At 33.8% G+C, this 22708-nt stretch overlaps 2 long non-coding RNA genes across 2 annotated transcripts; both read left to right on the forward strand.

Annotated features, from left to right (window-relative positions):
- The first annotated feature begins 2282 nt into the window (after positions 1 to 2282).
- LOC122305641 lies at positions 2283 to 3790 on the forward strand. Its single transcript, XR_006241185.1, has 2 exons — positions 2283 to 2434; positions 3350 to 3790. It is a non-coding gene; the product is annotated as an uncharacterized LOC122305641 (long non-coding RNA).
- A 12136-nt stretch (positions 3791 to 15926) lies between these two features.
- LOC122305589 lies at positions 15927 to 16591 on the forward strand. The gene is made up of 2 exons (XR_006241169.1): positions 15927 to 16091; positions 16257 to 16591. It is a non-coding gene; the product is annotated as an uncharacterized LOC122305589 (long non-coding RNA).
- The last annotated feature ends 6117 nt before the right edge of the window (positions 16592 to 22708 follow it).

Raw genomic sequence — 22708 nt, forward strand, 5'->3', positions numbered from 1 at the left:
GTGAGGAAAAAAGGAAAACAAGGGAGCACGAAAGCAGAGTGACACCCTCACTCCCAGACACATGAAATTTGAAAGGACAAGGCGCAGATCATGAAGCAACACTATGATTACAGGTCCCTTCATGCTGCACATGATAGGACTTCACTGGGTAACTAGAAGGGATTGGTTTTCCTATTAAACCCACTAGGCCTGTAACACAACCCAAGGGCCAAGCCTAGATAAATAGGCCCCGTATGAACACATCATATGAGCTATAAACCATAACCACAGCCTTTGCAACAGACAAGATAAGAACCCAACAAACTCTTAATGGCTAAGGGATATGAAAACTTCCCGCATATAAGATGGGCTGCAAGTAATGAGGAAAATTCAAATATTGAGCCCCCAATCTAATTTCAAATAATGGATAATGTAGTTACAAGGCCTGAAGGAGGCCCCCATTGCCACTCTATATATACTCATCGACCATCACTCTAAAAGGTACACAAACATTGCTTTGTGCTCCACAATCAATATATGAGAATTCTCTTAACTTAAGTATCAGAGGTGTCCCTACACCTTTGAGCCACTTTTTCCCTTCTTGTTGTAGCTTGCAAGTGGTCAAGAGTGCGAACCATATCCATAATAGATCCATTGGCTAGAATTGAAGGAATTCCTTGCCAAAGTTGCATGTGATTAAAGAGTATAGCCCCCCAAATATGAGAGTAGGAAACCTCATAGCAAGAAGAAACCGTCATGGACGCAAGTGCATGTATAAGAGGTCATGGTTTCCAACAAGGGAGATACTGAGATAATCTTTGGATAAATATGCAATAATTTCTCTGGTTATAGCTTCTTCTATCATAATTTTGTGGATACATCTAGTGTCAAAACATATATAGTCCAATTCATTGTAACTAAGTTAACAAGAGTCAAGTTAAAATCGGACTGGAAAATGTGGAAATAGAGACTCAGCTAGATGCAGTTTGGTCAAGTGACATTTACAATATTAATTTTGCTAGACACTTTGATTGGTAGTTAGATCGATCGAGTTGAGGATTTTAAATTCGCACAAGACACATGCGACCATTGGGTCAATCGAATTTGCAATTCTCAGGATTCTTATTTCAGACTAATTCATAAATGACCTTTTGTAATTTATCCCCAACTAAATAAATATTATCTTTTTGCACCATTTTTATTTTGGGTTGATGGACATTATTTTCATAATTCCTAGAGATTTTATCAGGAGAGGAAACTGTATATGAGATTAAGTTCCTTGGGAGGCCGTTTGGATAATGAGTTGAATTGAGATGAGAGTTGAAAATGAATAGAATATTATATATTAGAATATAATTTTTTAATATTATTTTATGTTAAGATTTAAAAAAATTGAATTATTTATTATATTTTGTTTAAAAATTTAGAAAAGTTGTAATGATTAGATGAGATTAGTTGAGATTAGTTGAGATGATTTTGGAATCCAAACAAAGTTGAGTTTCTCTCTTTTGACACAGATGATCAGTACCATTACTGATCGATATTGTTTCCCAGATCAATATCTCGTAATTGGATTACTTTGATTGTTGATGGTGAGTCGTTCTTCGATCAGTGCTATTAGAGTAGCAGCAGACTGGATGAGTTCGTTTGAAATAATATGCTATAGAAGACATGCATCTAGAGTTCTAAGTCTGCTATATTGTATAGAGTTATAAATATATGGTACTCCTGTATATATATAATTAACATCCATTAATTGGTCTTTTGCGGAGATCACTACGATATGATGTTTGAGTCTACGTACATATATATATGGTATTGTAATGTCTTCCACTTGAAGAGTTATCTTTTAACATATTTTACTTCTTCAACAAAATATTGTGTTTTTATTTTTATTTTTTTTAATGCTTTTGATATTATGCTTTTGCTGATGCCTACGTGGTTAATTAATTATAAATGCATGGATGTATTAATACGTTGGGTTATTCAAATAGAAATAAATAAACATAAATACCTACGTATTCATCCCTGCATGCATCCCGATGGCCAGGGACTCATGTCATCCCATCGCGATTGGCCTCGTCACTAGATTTCCACCTTGCACTTAATTTCAACACAACTAGCTACGTACGTAAGACTAATTCAAGGTTACATTGATATATAACGTAGTACTCATGACCATTCCACCGAGATCATTTTTCTAAGTTCGCGACCTAACTTAATTTGACCAAGTAAAGGAAAAGGACTATATATTATATATGGAATATCCACGGTTTGAAAGTTTGAAACTGCGCAACAATAAATGCACAATATAGACCCCCACATTTATATATATAGTGGTATTCAAGGATGACTCTTCCGCAAGGCAATATGAGGTTTGGGGTGAAGAGACACAACCTTCTTGGTTTTCTTGTACTTACCACCCTGTTTCTTGCTTGGAGCTTGTTTTTCACAGGTAAAATTAGCACATCCTTCTTTAAAACCTGAATTGTTTGACATTTTTGACATGTATATATCTATATATTTAGACTGTGGCTTCACCTTGGTGTACGTTATTTGTTTTGAGTATGCATGTATGTCTGTGACTCAGTGTGTGAATGATAGAAATTTCAGGGAGAGGGAGAGTTAGAGAGCCAGCTTTTTCTTTCACCTGGTCTTCGTACTCTTTAATACTGATGATACACACCGCACACCAAACATATCTTGGAAACGAAAATTAGAGACCCCAAATCATATATTTTCTATTATACTTATTGTCCAGAACTTGAGAGATCATATAGATACATGAAATTGGTTCTATAACATTTATTACTTATTTAGTGTTGCCCAAAATATTTGTACCGATGACCATAAATTTTATATGATTCATTTTATTTCTCTATTTCCTTCTCACTTGAAATCCTTTGATCAGGTTGCTTAGGGAAAAAAAAAAAAAAAATCCTTTCAGTTTGGACAAAAATTAAAAGAAAGCTTAATCCTGATGATCTATTTATTATTCTGGTACATGATCGGTAGCTGGATTCAAATAACTTCGAAGCCTTAGGCCCCAATATGCACAATTAGATTGGCCGGTCCTGACCATTCGACCAATGAACAACTAGCGTACCTATACGGAGACAAACACTTTAATCAACCACATCATTCCCTGATCAATATCCACCAAGAATTCTCCAGCTCATTGATGAGTTGTACGATGTTTTTTGAAATTTGTAGCAACATGAATGGATGGCGGAATAGCCTCGTAACCCAAAATTATAGTGAAATTAAAGTTACGTAGTGCACTTTCATGTTTATAACCTCTTCTTTATTATCTTCTTGTTTGGATCATGAAGGTATATGTTGTGGTTTTGGTCCGTTTTGGAATTTTCAGGTGAGAAGTTAGGGAGGTCAATACATGCAAGCGATGGGAACGAATTATCTGGGGCCGTCACTGTAAAACGAATGAAAGTCAAACCATTTGACTTGGCAAAACTAATGCAACAGCGACCCCCTGAGCCACCACCCCCGCCTCCACAGGCACCCCCGGGACCAAAACCCTAATATAATAAGGAATTCCCTGTATTTTTCGCATGCACAGTTGCACTAGAAATATTGTGAAGCAGCTGATGACACTGTCGATATTTTTACGTACTCGGGAAAACATATATGTGTGAATCTTCATTTAGAAATTAAAACATAGTCATCAATCGACCATGAATTAGAATAATTGGACCACCTTGAGACTCATGCGGCCTTTCAGCTTTCATCATATATATATTGACAATCTTCTCTGTGAATTTATGCAATTGATCCTTCAGTACAATCTTCTCAACCTTGAGTAAACTCTCGATCTCTAAATTATTCTGATTATTCTCTCAATGTTATTAATTAGATCATTCATGAGTCTAAACTGATTTTACTCATGATGGGCCGGTCAAAGGAGCCCACACCTGCAGCTTGCCTTCATATTAATTCACTCTATATATATATATATATCTCATAATTAGCAGCTTTGCTACTATATAGAGATTGTGAGAACATTTCTACCGATAACATTTTTCAAAAAAATTTAATTTCAAGCATTGTTTCTGTTAGGTTATTAAGGATACCTACTAATATATTGATTGGAAGCCTTCACTTCTATGATTAAGATTAAGAAAAATCATCGTGCATGGTCCACATATTGCAAGTGGTTATATCATATAAATTATCCAATTTTATCAAAGATTAATACATATAATATCTTGCAGTAGTAATTAGATAGCTAGCTTGTATATACTAAATCATGAAGTCTTCAGTGCGCTAATCTTATCATATGTACGTACTTAAATCAAATTAATCAAAATAAATCCAACCGCTCGTAGATTCTAAAATCAAATGAATAAGACCGGATGTATGCTATTGTAATAATTGACCTTAGTTTGAGCAAGTTATGGCCGTCGAGCTTAGTTCGATTATACTCATGAAATATTCATTAAGCTCGAGCTCGCCCGTTTATCACTACAATAAAAATAGGTTTTAGTGATAGATGAAATTGTCACAAGAAATGGAAGAAACATCACGAAATATTTGGTGACGGTTTCTGACCGTCACCACCATTGTCACGTAATGTGCTTCACGGATTACATTTAGTGACAGTTTACTGTACAAGCGTCACTAAAAATATTTTTAGTGACGGTTGGGGATGTGCCGTTTGAAATAACGTTCGAATGTATTATTTTCTGTGACGGTTAGAATCTGTCACAGAAAATAACATTCGAACTTAAAATATTACGTTCAAACGTAAAAAAGACGAGCTGACATCCGAACAAGAAAAGGTAACGTTTGTTGATTATAGTTCGGACATACAATGTAAACGTTCGAACGTTTATACGTGCAAACGTTATGCTCGAATCTCGAATCCAACGAAAAGGAAATAATGTCCGAACGTTTGTATCATAACGTTTGGACGTTAATTTAAATGTTAAGAGAGTAGAGTTCGAACGTAAAGTGTACGTTCAGATGTTTGGAACATTAAACTTTTTTGACATTCGAACGTTTTTTTAACTTGGGTTTAAACGTTCGAACATTTTGTTACTATTTTGTATGATTACGTTCGAATGTATTTTCGAACATGTAATACTGTTGAAACGTATTTTATTTACATTCAAACGTACATATCAGAAATGCTAAACTCATCCACTTAATAAACAAAGCAATTGTTTCATATTACAGTACATATTTCACAACCAACATTGTTTGAAACTGTTTTCAAATTAGATGTTAAAAACGTAATACACAAATAAAATTCATTTCTTTTTCTTTCCTCGCCCAGCACAATTCTGTTGCAATGACATAACACGCTCCATTTGCAGCATCATCTCCCGCTGCACTTGCTCTTGGACCTAACTACGGATTCTTTCCTCTTGGTCTCTTTGTTGGTCTTGCAAACGCGTCTCTAAATGAGACTATCGCTCTAAGAGAGACTCCAACTCTTGCTGTCTAGACCTCATATACTCATTCTCGCGTCGTGCAGCTTCTAAATCTTTGATAAGATTATTAATTTGTGATGTCGATGAGGTTGAGGAAGATGAACCAGAATGCTTGAAAGATCGTTCCAAACCTCTTGCCATACTAGAGTTAGGCCCAAGCACCTGTGAAAAAATGTCCAAGTCACTAGGAGAGGAATCCCCAGAAGCTGACTACATCTCCATCATTTTTCCCTGCAGTTTGAAAGATCAAAACACACAATAAGTAACATATTAAAAGAAATACAAATAAAAAATAATTTAATCACATGTTACATAATTTATTTAACAAAAGGAACACCGCTTACATAATTAATTGCAGCTGCAGGATCCATCCACTCACTATGCTCATTAGTGTGAGTAGCAGCATAGACATGAATGAGGGAAAAGTTTTCAGGATCATCACATTTCTAAGAAAATGACATTAGCAATTTGAAAAAGACAGTGTTAGTACTTATATAAAAGAATAATAAGAAAAAATATGAATTATTGCGTTTATTAATTACCATTTTTTCAGCAAGACGATGGAATGATCTTGAACTAGCACGATGGTGAATAGTCATAGCAGATCTATTATTTGCATTTGTAGAAATTAAGTGCTACAAAAATAATTCTCACCGTTAATTGTAATATATGTACATACATATAATATAAACAACAAATATAAATGTAAATAATTATAGAAAATAAATCTAGAATACCTGATATTCTGGAGAGGTAAAAAGATCACAACACTTTATCTAGTCGTCTAATTTCATCTGCTGGAAAGGGCACTGTGCAACCTCTTCAAACGTCTCAAATTTCTTGAAATGGTCGTGACATCGTCCCTTGTGACATCGGAATAGTGTAGCCATTAACTCATTCACAGTTCTCAAATCCTCGCTACGACCAAAGTCGAGGTCAAATTCATCCTAATTATAAATTAATTACGTTAAAAATATGATAAACTAATGACGGTGAAAAAAATGATATAATAAGTAAACTCACCAGCACACGACTCCGAATGTGTTCCTTAATCTCATTCGGCACATCTCCCCAGAAGCGCACATAAAATGGAGTGTAAGCTCGAACTACTGTGCCAATATAGGAGGAAAGCGCTGCTGCACTATCATTCACTTCTCCAGTGGAATTATCAGGAATTGTGATTTTCAGTTTACCATGCCTTCGATTTTTCTCAAGTGAGATGCCGCATGTATAGCCACGATCGCAACGAGCAGATGCATCAACTAATAGATGATAGTATAATTTTGAACTGGATATCTTTCAACTGGATACATCCAACGGAACTGTACCGGTCCACCCAACATGATCTCCCGGGGTAAATGTATTGCTAAATGGACTGTGACATCAAAAAATGACGGTGGAAAGATTTGCTCAAATTTACATAGTATAGTAGCAATGTCTTTTCCAGTTTTTGCAGCATATCTCGCTTCACTACCCCAGCACACAAATCCTTAAAAAACATACACAGTTTAGTTATGGCAACATGTACAGCAGATGTTAGCTTCCCATGAATTCCCATCGGTAATAACTTCTACAAAAATATGTGACAGTCATGACTTTTCAATCCACCAATTTTTCAGTCATCATGGCTTACGCATCTACTGATATTTGAAGCATAACCATCTGGCAACTTCACACCTTGCAACCATTTGCAGAAGTCCATCCTCTCCTCCCTTGTCATTGTAAAACATGCATGCGGCATGACTACCCTCTCACCTTCCACTAGTAAATGCAAATTATGTTTAATTCTCATTCTCTCAAGATCTTTCCTTGTCTTAATCGTATCTTTCATCTTTTTATGGATGCTCATCAATGTACCCAGTATATTATCACAAATATTCTTCTCAATATGCATTACATCCAAACTATGTCGCAACATGCAGGACGACCAATACGGCAACTCAAAAAAAATACTACGCTTTGTCCAATTCAATTCTGCTACGCCTCGTTTTCTCTTGTTCTTTCCCGACCTTTGCCAAAATTGTTCACTGCCACATGTATCAATTGTTCCAGGATCTCTTCCCCAGACAACTCATTTGGGCAATTCTATCTTCTACTCGTCCATCAAACTTAGCGGATTCTGTTCTCCATGCATGATTTGTTGGTAGATAACGTTGATGACCCATGAAACACAACTTTTGAGAATATTTTAATCACTCACTAGTAGTTTTTTTATTACACGTCGGACACGCTAACTTTCCTTTAGTACTCCAGTCGGAAAGATTCCCATATGCCGGAAAGTCATTTATCGTCCACATTACTGCAGCATGCATCTGAAAAGTTGTTGATGTGGATGCATCATAAGTTCTGACGCCTGCTTCCCATAACTCTTTCAACTCTTCAATCAACGGCTGCAAATATACGTCAATGTCATTCCCAGGTGATCTCGGGCCGGGGATAAGCAAAGTTAACAAAAGGTTGGGCGCCTTCATGCACCTCCATGGTGGAAGGTTGTACGGAATCAACACTACAGGCAAAGTGCTATAACTTGTACTCATATTTCCAAAAGGGCTGAATCCATTAGTTGTGAGTCTGAGACGCACGTTCCTTGCTTCTATCCCAAACTCTGGATACTGATTATCGAAAGATTGCCACGCAAGTGAGTCAACAGGGTGCCTCATAAATCCATCATTTTGAACTCTTTTCTCTTTGTGCCACTTCATATCGTGAGCTATTTTCTTACACATGTATAATCTTTGCAAACGGGGTTTCAATAGGAAATATCGCAATACTTTAACCGGCATGCTTTTCTTATCCTTCCACCTTGACTCTCCGCATACAGGACATGCTTGTTTCTCCTCGTTCTCATTCCAAAATAAAACACAATCATTCTTGCACGCATGTATGGACTTATACTCAAACCCTAATCCCTTTCTCAACTGTTTCGCTTCATAAAAGTTCTTCAGCAATGCAGATCCTTCGGGAAGCACTTCATTAAATAAGTCTAATACCATGTTAATTGCTTTGGTTGACATTCCACACAATGATTTTATGTGAAGCAACCACACAATAAACGACATTTTAGAATATTTTGTACAACCTAGATAAAGCTCGCGCTTTGCATCTTCCCACATTTCTGGAAAATTATCTGAATCATTCCGTCGCCCACATGAGCCATTGTCGTCAACCTCATCCATAAACATCTCAGCTCCAATGTCACTCAACATCTCCTCCATCTCATCTCGCTCATAATCATCATCCACGTGCCGCAAATTTTCCTGCTGACTGAATAAGTCATCCGCTGATTCAGCATACGGCTCACCATGCAGTACCCATCAAGTATACCCCAAATCCATACCATTCACAAATATATGACTTTCAGCTTCATCCAATCCTATTGCACACAAATTTTTACAACCTCGACATGGACACTTAATGTAACCACGACTATCAGCAGAGGCCTTTGCAAAATCAATTAAGGCCCTGACTCCACGCGCATAGGGTATGTAATCTTTTCCAAGTCTATCGCGTAGACGCATCCAACTTTTATCCATTTCTAAAAACATCTAATTTTTTAGTAACACGTATAAAAGTTAAATACACATGCATGTCATGATACATCATGTTCAAAGTACTCTTTCTCAAGGTAGTTGGTCCTATCCCATTCGAGATTATATTCTCCATATTGCACAAGTCTCGTCACTCTACTACTTTGAACGTTAGTAAAAATTTCGGCAGCACTTCCCTATAGTTCTCTAAGTATACATGTTCACATATAGGGATTATGACCCTAAGAATAGTATACCCCGAAGAACAAATGAGGAAGACACCTAAACTTCATACTAAACGTTCAAAGTAGGAATAACGTTTATGTGCAATACAGATAATATAATCTCAAATTGTCCACACTGGACAATTCAGGAATTGATGTGCACCTAAATGTACACTAATTTCCAAACAGATCTAAGGTTATTTATGCAATGTTATACAATATCTAACAAAAAAGTCTACAAATAAATTAGCGCACATTGTTTGAATTATCCCAATGTACTAATAATATTTATATTATTAATGATTGATAACACTTAGAAATTATTTGTAGACTTATATAATTCCTAATAACAAATTATACTTATTATCAGCTATATAATATATAACACTACTATAAAATATCTTATTATTACTATTATAAGTTACTGATAACACTTATATTTTATTTGTTATTATATAGCATAAAATAACAATTTTTACTTATTTATTTCGTATTTAATATAATATATAGTAAATTAGATTATAATTACTAGTTATACTATATATTGATAACACTTAATTGTTATAAGTTATTATATAATTATTACTATTATTGCCAAAATTATTATAACTATTATAATAATTTTTATTATTAAATAAGTAATTATTATTATAATTACTTATCTATTTCTTATTAATCCTTTTATAATACTATACATTACATGATAATTATTATTGTGGATTGATACTAATAACACTATACTATATATTATTAGATAAAATATTTATTATTATTGAGCTATTAGATTTTTAGGAATTATTATTTTATAAGACTTATTTATATTATAATTTTAGTAATACGAATTTTTATATATACTATATAGTTATGCCTTATAATTGACACTTAGTAATATATGATAATTTATTATATTAGTAATATATAGATAATAGTTTTAATCGTAATATTATAATTTATAATTATCGTTATTATAAATTATATACTATTTATTTTTATTTTTACACAAATAATCAAACTATTTATTTTTTATCGAAATTGTTATATATATTCTTTTATCACAACAAATTACTAAAATAGACACATAAATTTACAAATAATTATTATTCAAAAACATATACTATACTAAAACATTATCACATTAAGAATAAACATATTCAATAACAATAATTTTTCATTTTAATTCATCCAAACAACACAATCCATATCACAAATTAAATCCACAATAAAATGTAACAATAGAGTTTAGTATATATACCTTGTGCTTTAAAGAAATTCCTCTTCAAAAATCACAACTTTTCAACAATTCACAACAAATGATCTTTCAAAAAAATACACAATACTAGTTAGTTAAATATATATAAAAAAAACATTGATAATTATCATGTAAATTACAAATAAAAAATGAGAAATTTTTTTTTACCTTAATGCTTAAAACTATACCTTTGCAAACTCTCTCTCACTATAACCCTCCACTTCTTCTCTTCCTCTCTCTAAAACTCTCTCTGTCTCTCCAAACGTTTCCACTTCTCAACTCCCTCTCTCTAAAACTCTCTCTGTCTCTCACTCTAACACGCACGGAGGAAAGCAGAAATGAATCTGCTTTCCCGTGCGTGAAAGTTTTATATTCTGCTTGTTATGCAATTAACGTTCGGACGTTCATTAATGAATGTTCGAACATTTCATTTTACATGCGAACGTTTAAGCAGTAACGTTCGAACTTATAATTATCCCGCCCAGCAATTATACATTATGTTCACACGTATGATTCTCCATCCTACGTATTTGTCAATAACATTCGAATGTTTATATAGTACGTTAGAACGTACTGTGAAAATTTGGTTTCAGCAGGAAATTTCCCTCCGAATTTATTATAACGTCTGAACGTTTCACATGAAGGTTCGAACATAAATATTATTATTTACATATTAGAATTTAGTATATTCCTCATAATATATTTATATATTAAATTATAAATTATACAATATTAATTAATATATAATTTGTACCGATTATAATATATATAACATAAGTATTATATAAGAACGTACTATATATATATTATAACTTTATATTAACTAATAATATAAAATATATATTATATTATAACTATAATATAATAAGTATATTATATATTATAGTTATAACAAGTATATTATAATATATTATATAGGAAAAATTGTATATTATCGTAGTATAATAGTACTTTAATATAGTATATCTAATAACTATATTAAAGTAATATAGTTATTAGATAATATAGTATAAGTATTATATAATATATTATCTATATTATAGTCTATAATATAGTATAAGTATTATATAGTATGTTATCTATATATAATAACTATATAATATAGTATAATATATTATATAGTAAATATATTATAGATATAATATACTACTAGTACTATGTTATATATACTACTTGTATATAATATAGTATATATACTACAAATATAGTGTAATATATAGTATACTATACATATACTTTATATATATACATATATCATACTATACATATACTTTATATGTATATACTATATATATTATATACTATATATTACTATATAGTACATACTATAGTTATTATATAGATACTATAGTATATTAACTATAGTATTGGATATATAAATAACTCTATATACTACTATATAATATATACTATATATATTAACATTATATACTACTATATAATATATACTATATATATTAACATATTAAATAGTATATAATATATATTAATATTATTACAATAATATATACAATAACATTATATAATTATTATATAAGTATACACTAGATATTATATAATATATAGTATATATAATATAATATATAATAACATACATATATATATATATATTATATCTATATATAGTATATAATACGTATATAATATACGTATATAATAGTATATACTATAATACTATACACTATATAATATAGGTTTCAATAATACGTATATAACACTATATACGTATTAACACTACATACTATATAACACTATATAGTATACACTATATACACTATTAACACTATATACTATATAATATACGTATATTATACGTATATAATATTATACATTATATAATATATACACTATTAACACTATATATTATATAATATATCATATTATATAGTAATATATAGATAATATAATATATATTATATTAATATATTATATAATATATATAATATAATATATAGTGTAAAAACGTTCGAATGTTATAATTAAAACGTTCGGACGTGTTGATTAACGTCCGAACTTATACGTTATACATTCGCATGTTAACATAACGTTCAAATGTACAAGTTATACGTTTGCACGTATGATTCTAAGTCCGAATGTATAATATATAACGTTCGCATGTAGATAAAACGTTCGAACGTTAATTAATGAATGTTCGAACGTTAACTGTATATAAAGCCAGACACGACGGTTTCTAGGCCATAACTTGTACGAAAACTCAAACTCTCTCTTCCTCTCTGCCACACACGCCGCCGCAACCGTCGCCATCCGCCACCGCAACCGTCACTAAAAGGTAATGTGTCCTCTCCGTCTTCTATTTAGTACCATTTTAATCGGTGGGTTTCAAAAATTCGAAACCCACCGTAGGCAGGTTATAACACTTGCATTTTCGGCCACCATTCATAGTAAATTGATAAAATAGGACCGTAGAAACATTCCCCACTGTTAGTAGATGCTTATTTTGGTTGTTTGTGGCTTCGAAACATGCGTTTAGAAGCTTTCGGTAATGGCTGAGTCGACTCAGTGATTCCGTGTCGTAACGTTCGGACGTCACGACACAACGCCCGAACGTGTGACATTTAGTATTCTTTACGTTCGCACGTTATATTGTAACGTGCAAATGTATTATTTTTACGTGCAAACATTTTTATCCAACGCTTTAACAGAACGTTAGATAAAATGTTCGAATGTAAACCGTTGGTCTTCTTCGGCTAGTAAGAACGTCTGAATGTATGACGGTTCAAATTCATTACGTCTGAACGTTTATATAATACGTTCGGACGTAATGAACTCATTCGTACATTTTTAGCGAACGTTTGAATGACACGTTCGATAAAAACGTCCGAACGTATCATCTTTGTAAATTAGCACGTGACATTTTTAATTTTAACGTGCGAACGTACTTTCAATAACGTTCGAACGTTTCCTATTAAAATATTTTTATATTTTTTCTTTTTATTATTATTATTTTAGATATTGAAAAAGTGAAATTATTTAAAAATTTTACTGGCAAAATTATGTAAATTTATAAGGATGATATTTTAATTTTCTGTATAATCCATATATGTCATAATACGTATGTATCTGTGATTCTAATTATTTTTTTTAAATATTATAACTTATATATTTTTTTTAATTTTCAGAATATGGCTTAGTATATGAAGACAAGGAAGCGAGGGAGGGGTGGAGGCCGCAATCCTCATTAATGAGTTTGATGAGCTTAGCTGGGAGCAGAAGACGTTGAGAGACATCTTCGTTACCAGAGGCTGGGGCCCCATATGCACATTGAGGGGAAAGATTTACCCCACAATGGTTCGAGAGTTTTACATTGGGATGGCCACCATGCCTAACGATGCATCATCCCATACTCTCAGTGTACGCAGTGTACAGTTTCAGTTCTCAGCGGATGTTCTCGCCGACTTACTCCAGATTCCGCGTATACTACTTGAGTCGATAGCTGCTCAGGCTGGTGACATAGCAGCCGCATTTTCCCGGGGCATATTCGAGGCAGATCCAGCCGCTTTGGCTTCATCTTCGGGCCCTGTTGAGTTTATGCCCAGTCATGAAGAAGATCGACCCGAGGGCGATCCTATTGCTGCTGAGGTTGGTGACGATGAGCGGGACCAGGATTTCTACATCCTCACTGGCACGGACCGCACGAAGCTCGATAGGCCGAACTCCTTCAGCCAGAATCAGCTGCTGCCTTTCTTTTGCATGTTGCACATTTTTGTTGTAACAAATGTAGACCCGGTGGCACATAAGAGCACATTCAGTCGGGTTCGTGCACAGTTCCTGATTTGCTTGGCACGTGGTGAGCCCATTGACTTGCCCCTTGTTATATTTGAGCAAATCCGTTACGAGGCCAGCATCGTTATCACGGATAATCTCCCGTACGGAGTCATCATCAGCATCTTATTACTAGCCCGGGGAGTGCCACTCCAGGCGGAGGAGATGGTGATAAATCAGATGAGCCCCATCGACATAACCACACACCGCCGGAGCATTGGACAGGGGAGAGGCTCAGCTCGGCGTCAGTCTGGTCCTACGCCAGATCTTGTTCCCCAGACTGAGTCTGGGGCCGATGTTGCTCGCCCGTCGGCGAGTACTAGTTAGCAGCCGGGAGTTACATCTGCTGGGGATGTGCGACCTGCTTGGGTTGATGCAATGATGACAGATATGAAGGCGCATATAGACCGACAGATCGATAGACAGATTGCACATATAGATCAGGCTGTCGCACATCTTGCACATCATGTAGATGTGCTAAACAATAAGGTTAAGACATTGACTGAGGAGTTTCGAATGTTTGTAAACCAGCAGTTCTGAAAGTGATTTATAAAAATTTATCATATTTTATTTTTTATTTTCGACATATGTAATGGACACAAATATTTAATGTATGTATTGTGTAGCTTAATTTCTACTCTAAATTTTTTTTTAATATAACGTTACTCAACCTTACTATTAAAAAAATATATATTATGGTTAATTTATATAATTTAACATATAACGTTCGAACTTTATCACATTAACGTTCGAACATTGGCGCTAATATATTAACGTTCGCACGTAATTAGTTAAAACGTTCGAATGTTCGAGCTAAATTTTTTACGTTCGCACGTAAATATACATAACATTCGAACGTTACTGTGACGTGCGAACGTATTATGTGAAACGTCCGAACGTTTTAAAATTCTTGCCCAACATTTAGTGACAGTTCTCACAAACCGTCACAGTAAATACGTTTTAGTGACAGTTTGGAAACCGTCACTATTTATAATCTGTCACTAAAAGCCATATTTGTTGTAGTGTATGTATATTCTTCCTTAATTATAACCAATATTCTATATTCTATATAAATATATATAACATATTTTTACATGTTATTAATATAATATGACGTATATAATAAATCTCAAACAATGAAACAAATTTTGCTAATTTTAAAAACGTGTTGACAAATTGGGTTTTCAGGGTTTGTATTATTTCACCCGATTCCCTGCAGAAACCGATGTACTATACATAAATCCATGCAATAGCATACAGCCGATCCCCAGTACTCATTAATTAGAATAGAGCCAACATAATTTAATTTAACAAACAGTAATTGCAAGAAATTCTACAAGAAAAAGTGTCATTTGCGGCTAAATTCATTTTCGATAGCCGTACTTTCTTTCCGCTAAGATGCAAAAGTTGCCACATATTTTGAATTTTTGCAGCAACTTTTTGTTGCCATTACAAATATCGCCGTAAAAGATATGGAATTCATGAATGTTGCAGTGAGATTATAATCACTGAAACTTGTTGCCGCGATTATTAGTTTTTACGGTAACACTAGGAAGCCACTAAAACTTGCTCGGGTAGCGAATCATTTTTGTGGTGACTATTTTCACTGCAACAGATAACGATTTAAATTAACTTAACTGAGCTCTCTTTAGTCTTTCTTCTTCTTCTTCTTCTTCTTCTTCTCTCTCTCTCTCTCTCTCTCTCTCTCTCTCTCTCTCTCTCTCTCTCTTTCCCCTTTTATCTTCACTAGTCCAATACTCTTTTTCTTCTATGGGAGTTTTCTGCTGCCTCATCCCCTACCTGTCGCCACCTCACACTTGTTCCACTCACTTTGTCTAGCCGATGAGTCGCTGCCCCATCGTCGCACAACTAATGTCTAGTAAGCTCTCTCCCTCTCACCTTCTGTTTCTCTAACTCTCCCTCTCTCGATTTCATTTTTAATGCTTTAAAACTTAAATCTCTTGTGGTGGCTGTTGAGATTTGAAGTTTGATTTTACATATGGTTGAAATTTCGTGTTTGAAATTTTTGGTGGTTAAAAATTAGGGTTTATAGTTTCTGTTACAAGAAGAGGATTGGAGGTGAGTCCACTAGATTTTTCTTAGAAAGGGCAAGAGAGATAGGGTAGATTGTAGACTTTTTCAAAAGGGCCAAGCTTTTTGCAAGCTCTTGGATACCTCATTTAGCAATGCCAAGATGTGGGTACACACACTCCCTCCCTCTTTCTTCTTTTTCTCTTTTGCATTTTGATTTCAATTTGTTTTTGTGATTCGGACAAAAGGATCTTACCAACTGGCCAGGGTGTGGACATGAGGATCTTGCAGACTGTAAGTGTTTGTATAGAAGAATCTCTTTGCACATTTTCTTTTGTATTGTATATATGGATCACTTTTGGGATAAAAAAAATATTAATCCTGCTTCAATTCTATGCCAAGAAGTGGATCGCTAGGGTAAAATGCATCCTTCACATTACTAGAAGAATAAAACTTGGTTCCCTGATTGTTAGAATGTGTCACCTACCGACACAAGTGAATAACACACATGGACTAACACTCACACAAACAACACAAAAAGCACATGCATAGTGCCAACATTTTGGAAAGTTGAAAATTATACTATAGTTTGGGCTTCTACTTAGCGTTTGCCTGAACTTTTATTCCTTGCCCAGGCATTTTTTTCGTTTCCTAGTATTATAGTCTGAGAAGCTCCACTATACATGCAAATGGAATGGTCCCAATTAACCACAAATCCAAGGTGATTTAGTGATTGCTAGATCTGGGCATACTGTAATAAACATTGATGAAAACTGGTAATAGTTGGTGGTGGAGATAATAAAAGTGGTATGTAGAATTATATGCTTATTAAATATATACTGTCTGTGCCTGCAATTTCTTATCTGCGTTAGCACATTTCAGGATGCGTGACTATATGTTTTTGTAGGTTGCCCCAAGACTTTAGTGTTAAATATGTCTAAGCTAGTTTGGTATGCATTAATAAGGTATAGTTTGGTCTGCATTGATAAGGTATTGGATATGCCTTGTTGAAGGGTTGCTTTAACTATTTTTCTTATATTTTTGACAATGGTCTTTTAATCCAATAATGAATTTCATAGGATTGAATCCAATAGTGAGCCCTGTATTCAATCCTATGCACGAGTGTGAGTAACATTTACTAGTTAGAAAAATTAATTCTTAGGCATGTTGTAATTTTTGTTCTTTTTATTCTTTTTTGTTAATTAAGTTTGGGCATGCTATAAAGATTCTAATTTCTTTCAACCTAGTATTATAATGGAGGAGTTTTTCTATGTAAAATTTGATACGCTAGGATAATGGGTAATGTGGCTTTGGTTAAAGTATTAGAGAAAATGCATTGGCTATCTTAGAAAACTTATTGATTGGAAGTATTATGCATATGTCTTAAATGTATTCATTAATGTTTATATTTGATATGAGTTATAGTTAAATAGTTAATTAAATCTTTTTAAAATGAAGATTTAATTTTGCCATGTTGTCAGTGTTGCTCTTTTTGTTCATGCTGGAACTGTTTGCAGGAAATGCAAAGTTCAAGAGATAGAAGAAAAGAAACGTCCAGCTAGAAATGATAAATGGAAAAGAAAGGGAAGGTAGTCATGGAAGTATAGAGCAGAGAGAAGGAACTAAAGTATCTTTACCATTTTTTTATCAAATTTTTCTCATTTGTGTATTTGAGTTGGTCTCTATCTCAATAGCTCCAAACTCTAAGTTGGCACAACTTGTTGGTTAAGTTACACAACTTCTCCAAAATATGTATTTCCATGTACTTCGAGAACTCATAAATATGTTCAAGAATTTCTTCGATCTGGAATTTGGGATTGAATATATGAATTTTGATTTGCCATGTACTCTGATAAATCTACATTTTCTAATTATTCATTGTCAATTATCCTCTTACTTCTTAAAATCTTGGAGTTTTATATTTAGTTCTCCTGGCTTCAAATAGTGTTCAATTCTTGTATGATTCTAGAAGTGTGTTGACTCTACTGCTGAATCTTTTAGGAAAAAAAAATTGCATGATTGCCTTCCAGTGTGTAAAAGTAATTTCTAGCTAGTAATGATTAATTGCGGCAACGTTATCCTTAGGAAAAGATTATTTTTGATATTTTGTTGCCTTCATTTTTGACCATATGGTAGGTTATTCAGGATGAACTCAATGGTTAGAAAAAGCTGATTGGCTGGAAAAAGTGGCGATTGGGACTAAAATTAAGGGGCCAACTAGTGACAATAGCAAATGGCCACAATTGGCCGATTGTGACCATTTTATACATTATTTCCAGCCAAAATAGATGCAAACAAAACTCACATTTGTTGTAGAGAAATATATGCCACCCAGCAGGATCCAAAATCATTTCAACTTCTATGATAAATTTTCTTTTATACGTACGTTGATGGCATCGATCATTTGCTGGACGCTTGGTTAACTAGCATATGAATTTGAACAACAACTTCCCTATCGAAAATAATAGATGGATTATGTCAATCCCATGGTAACCATAAGCACTACAGACCAAATGCGTGAATAGTCTGCTTGAAAATAGATCATATTATGTGAATCACACAAGTAACCACAAGCACACCACTGTTTTGTGTAAGACGATGTTCTTCACGCTGCTTTGTGTAGAACTTGGTTCCATTCATAATGTAACCAGTATATGATGCAACCCATGGGTCAGGTCCACATGCTAGCACGTACAAATCATCATACAACTCTTCGGGGTTTGAATTATACAGTTGCCTAATCTGTTTAAAATCAACAAATGTTAGATAATTTAAAGCACCCAAGTTGTATGCTAAAGTAAATGGGACCTAAGTTTGGCCCACCGTAGTTACCACCAAGACACTTATGCGCTCCTTGAACCATCTGAGAAATTGACTTTCGTGCACATCATCAATGTTATTGACACATTCGTCTTTCAATTTGTTGTTATGCTCCCTGCATAATTAAAGTAAATAGTGTCAAGTAATGGGTATAAATGGAAATTAGGCATATAATGCAAGTGCCTGTTTTGACATAAATATGTTTTTACTTACTCTAGGTATTGGGTAATCTCAAGACAATTATTGAGTACATACCAATATTGTTTGGCAAATACTCCATTATCTAGTCGAGTAGGACTTGATGCACCCAATGGCCCCACCTTTTGTGTGAATATTAATAATTCTGATTGTTGAAGTCCTTCACAAACATCTACGTTTCATTATTCTCTACGATATCTAGTTTCAACATCATGGAGATACATTGATCAAAATGTCAAGTATTCGATGTGAATGTATGCCTTAGCAATTAAGGCTTCAATATGGGCCTTGTTTTGGACATAAAGCTTAAATTTTTCCAAATACCTTTCAAATGGATACATCCACCTGTATTGTACAGGCTTTGCATACAATACCTCACGTGGTAGATGAATAGCTAAGTGCACCATTACATCAAAGAATGCAGGAGGGAGTATCATTTCAAGTTTGCAAAAGATGATTGAAATATCAATCTCAAGAAGACATCTAAAAACAATGTGACTGTACACAACTATCTAAAAAATGTGCTAAGCTCAGTCAAAGTCAAGCGGATGTCAGCTCTCAAGTACCCAGCAATAGCGACAGGAAGTAGTCTTTGTAAGAAAAATATGACAATTATGACTCTTCATTCCTGATATTTTAAAACCATTTAATGTAACACATCGAGCAATATTCATAACAAATCCATCTAGGAATTTCACTACTTGTAACCACCCGCAAAAGCTTCTCCTCTCATTTCTTTGTAACGTGTAACATGCAAGCGGTATACAAGACTATGTCCATGTTCTTGTAAACGTAATTCATTCTTTATATCAAGAATTAACAAGTCCTTACATGCGTTAATTGAATCTTTTATTTTGCTTGGAATACTCATCAACATTCCTAAGACATTGTCATAAATGTTCTTCTCAATATGCATGACGTCAAGGTTATGTCGAAATTTGAATATTGACTAGTAAGACAATTGGAAAAAGATACTTGTTTTTGTCCAATAAAGTTCATTGGATTGTCGCTTTCTCTTCCTTCCACATTTGTCAAATAATACGTCTCCAACATTATTTAGTTGATGTAGAACTTCGTGGCCAGATAATTCACAAGGTGGCATGTGCTAATCATTATTGCCATTAAAATTAGCCTTATTCTTCATCTAACTATGTTCTAGAGATAGGAAACAACGATGAGCCTTGTAACAATATTTTTGACTATATTTCAATCACAACGAGTCTATGTCACCATTATAAGTTGGGCATGACAATTTTCCATTCGTGCTCAAGCCAGATAGATTTTGTATGCGGGAAAGCTATTCATCGTCCACAACAATGCAGCATGTAATTGAAATATTTGTTTTGTCGATACATCATACGTATCAATCCATTTTCTCACAAATAAATCAATTCATCAATAAAAGGTGGTAAATACACATTGATCTCATTGCATGGCACTATTGGTCTAGGAATTAAGAGAGATATCATGAAGAAATGGACTTTCATGCACAAACATGGTGGTAGGTTGTAAGGAACAAGTATTACTGGCCATACACTATAAGATTTACTCATATTATTAAAAGGATTGAATCCATCACTGACTGGACCAAGGCACACATTAAGAGCATCAAGAGCAAATGAAATATGCTCTTGATCAAATTCCTTCCACCCTACTGAGTCAATGGATGCCTCATCACATTCAAATCGTCAACGCGATATTCTTTGTATCACCTCATGGCTACTACTGTATTTTTCAACATAAACAACCTCATCAATTTTGGTTTTAAAGGAAAACATTGAAGTACTTTGTGGGGGATTCTATTATGTTTAGTTATGGGTGTTACCCATCTTGACATACTATATTTAGGACAATCATACTTATTAGCATTTTCCTCTAGTATAGTATACAATCATTTTGACATATATCAATCTTCATATATACAAAACCAAGGGCTTGCTCCATTTGTTGTGAGTTGCGGTATGAGTCAAGTAAAAGTGCATTTGGGAATGAATCTTTCAACAACTTTAGTAGCATGTCAAATGATTTAACACTCTACCCCCATTCATCATTATATCCAACAACTTCACAATGAATGATAATTTTGAGAACTTAACACATCCTGGATAGAATGAACGTCTAGCATCTTCCACTAATTGATCAAAAGTTTTTGCTCTAGGATCCACATAGGTTGGACCTTCACTATGACCAGACTCTACTGGCTCCACATTTGTAAATGATCCAAACTTAATGTCATCTAACATATCATCCATGTCATTAATGTACTTGTTCGTTTGCACTTCAAACTCATTAGCATCCCAAGACTCTTCCACACCATGGAAAATCCATTCAGTGTAATTTTGATCAATTCCTATGGTGAATAAGTGTCTTTCCACCAAGTCTATAGGGTGGGAAAAGTTATTACGAAAGGTATGACAAGGAAACCTTATATTATTTGTTGTTGCATGAACTTGGGCTATTGTAATGAATTGATATACCCCTTCCCTATATTCTATAGACTTAAATCGTTTGATAATACGTATCTAGCTTTTGTTCATGTCAAAGTCACTATAAGATGAAAATAAAGGAGTTGGATAGTTGAATACTTAAACTGAAGAAATATCAAGTCAAAGTTGGTAATTGAGCAAATCATATGCATTGTATTGTCTTAGACTAAATGCCACGAAAAATATAGAAGCATATATTCATCTAATTACTCTGCTAGGTTTGTCACTTTTCTATTTGTATTTCTTCAAAATTTTTTGGACTCAAAAAACGTTCATCATGTTATATCATGCATCAACTTAGCTAGCTAATCATTTTAGAATATTCGTGATGAGTACTGTTTTCAATTGAGGCTATGAGAATATGTTTGTGGCAATATTGTGTATTTCATGATGAGTAGTGATATCGGCATAAAATTATATTGTGATTAAATTTCAAAATGGTGATAGGATAAATCAATGTCTACTTCTCTACAATTTACTGATTGGGTTTCAAAGGGGTCATAGTCACATGGCTATTGTCATAAAGGGTAAGAAAGGGGATAGGCCAAAAAGTTCAAAAAATGAAGCTAAACCTAACATCATCAATTTAAATATAAAGCATAGACATGCAATGACAAAGGGTGAGATCAATTGACGCTTTTCTCCTTAAATAACTATATATATATATAAACATGCATCATTCCCCTGATTGAGCTAGCTAGGGATAGCCTTGTTTTTAAGAACAAATGATCACTAGTTGGGTTTGAATGAGCATCGGCTTAATATCTCTGTAAACACAAACCGGTGTACTGATTATCACATGAGTACTACTGGAACTCAAATTCCCACATTAGATCATGCCAATGCCAAGCTCGGGAATAAACTAAGCCCACAACCAAAGAAACTATGGGAACGAGGAGATGGGAACATTTTAAATTATGAGGATTGAGAATCTCTTCCCAATTTAGATTAAGAAGTCATC

This window comes from Carya illinoinensis, chromosome 3, assembly GCF_018687715.1.
Source record: "Carya illinoinensis cultivar Pawnee chromosome 3, C.illinoinensisPawnee_v1, whole genome shotgun sequence".
Lineage (NCBI taxonomy): Eukaryota > Viridiplantae > Streptophyta > Magnoliopsida > Fagales > Juglandaceae > Carya > Carya illinoinensis.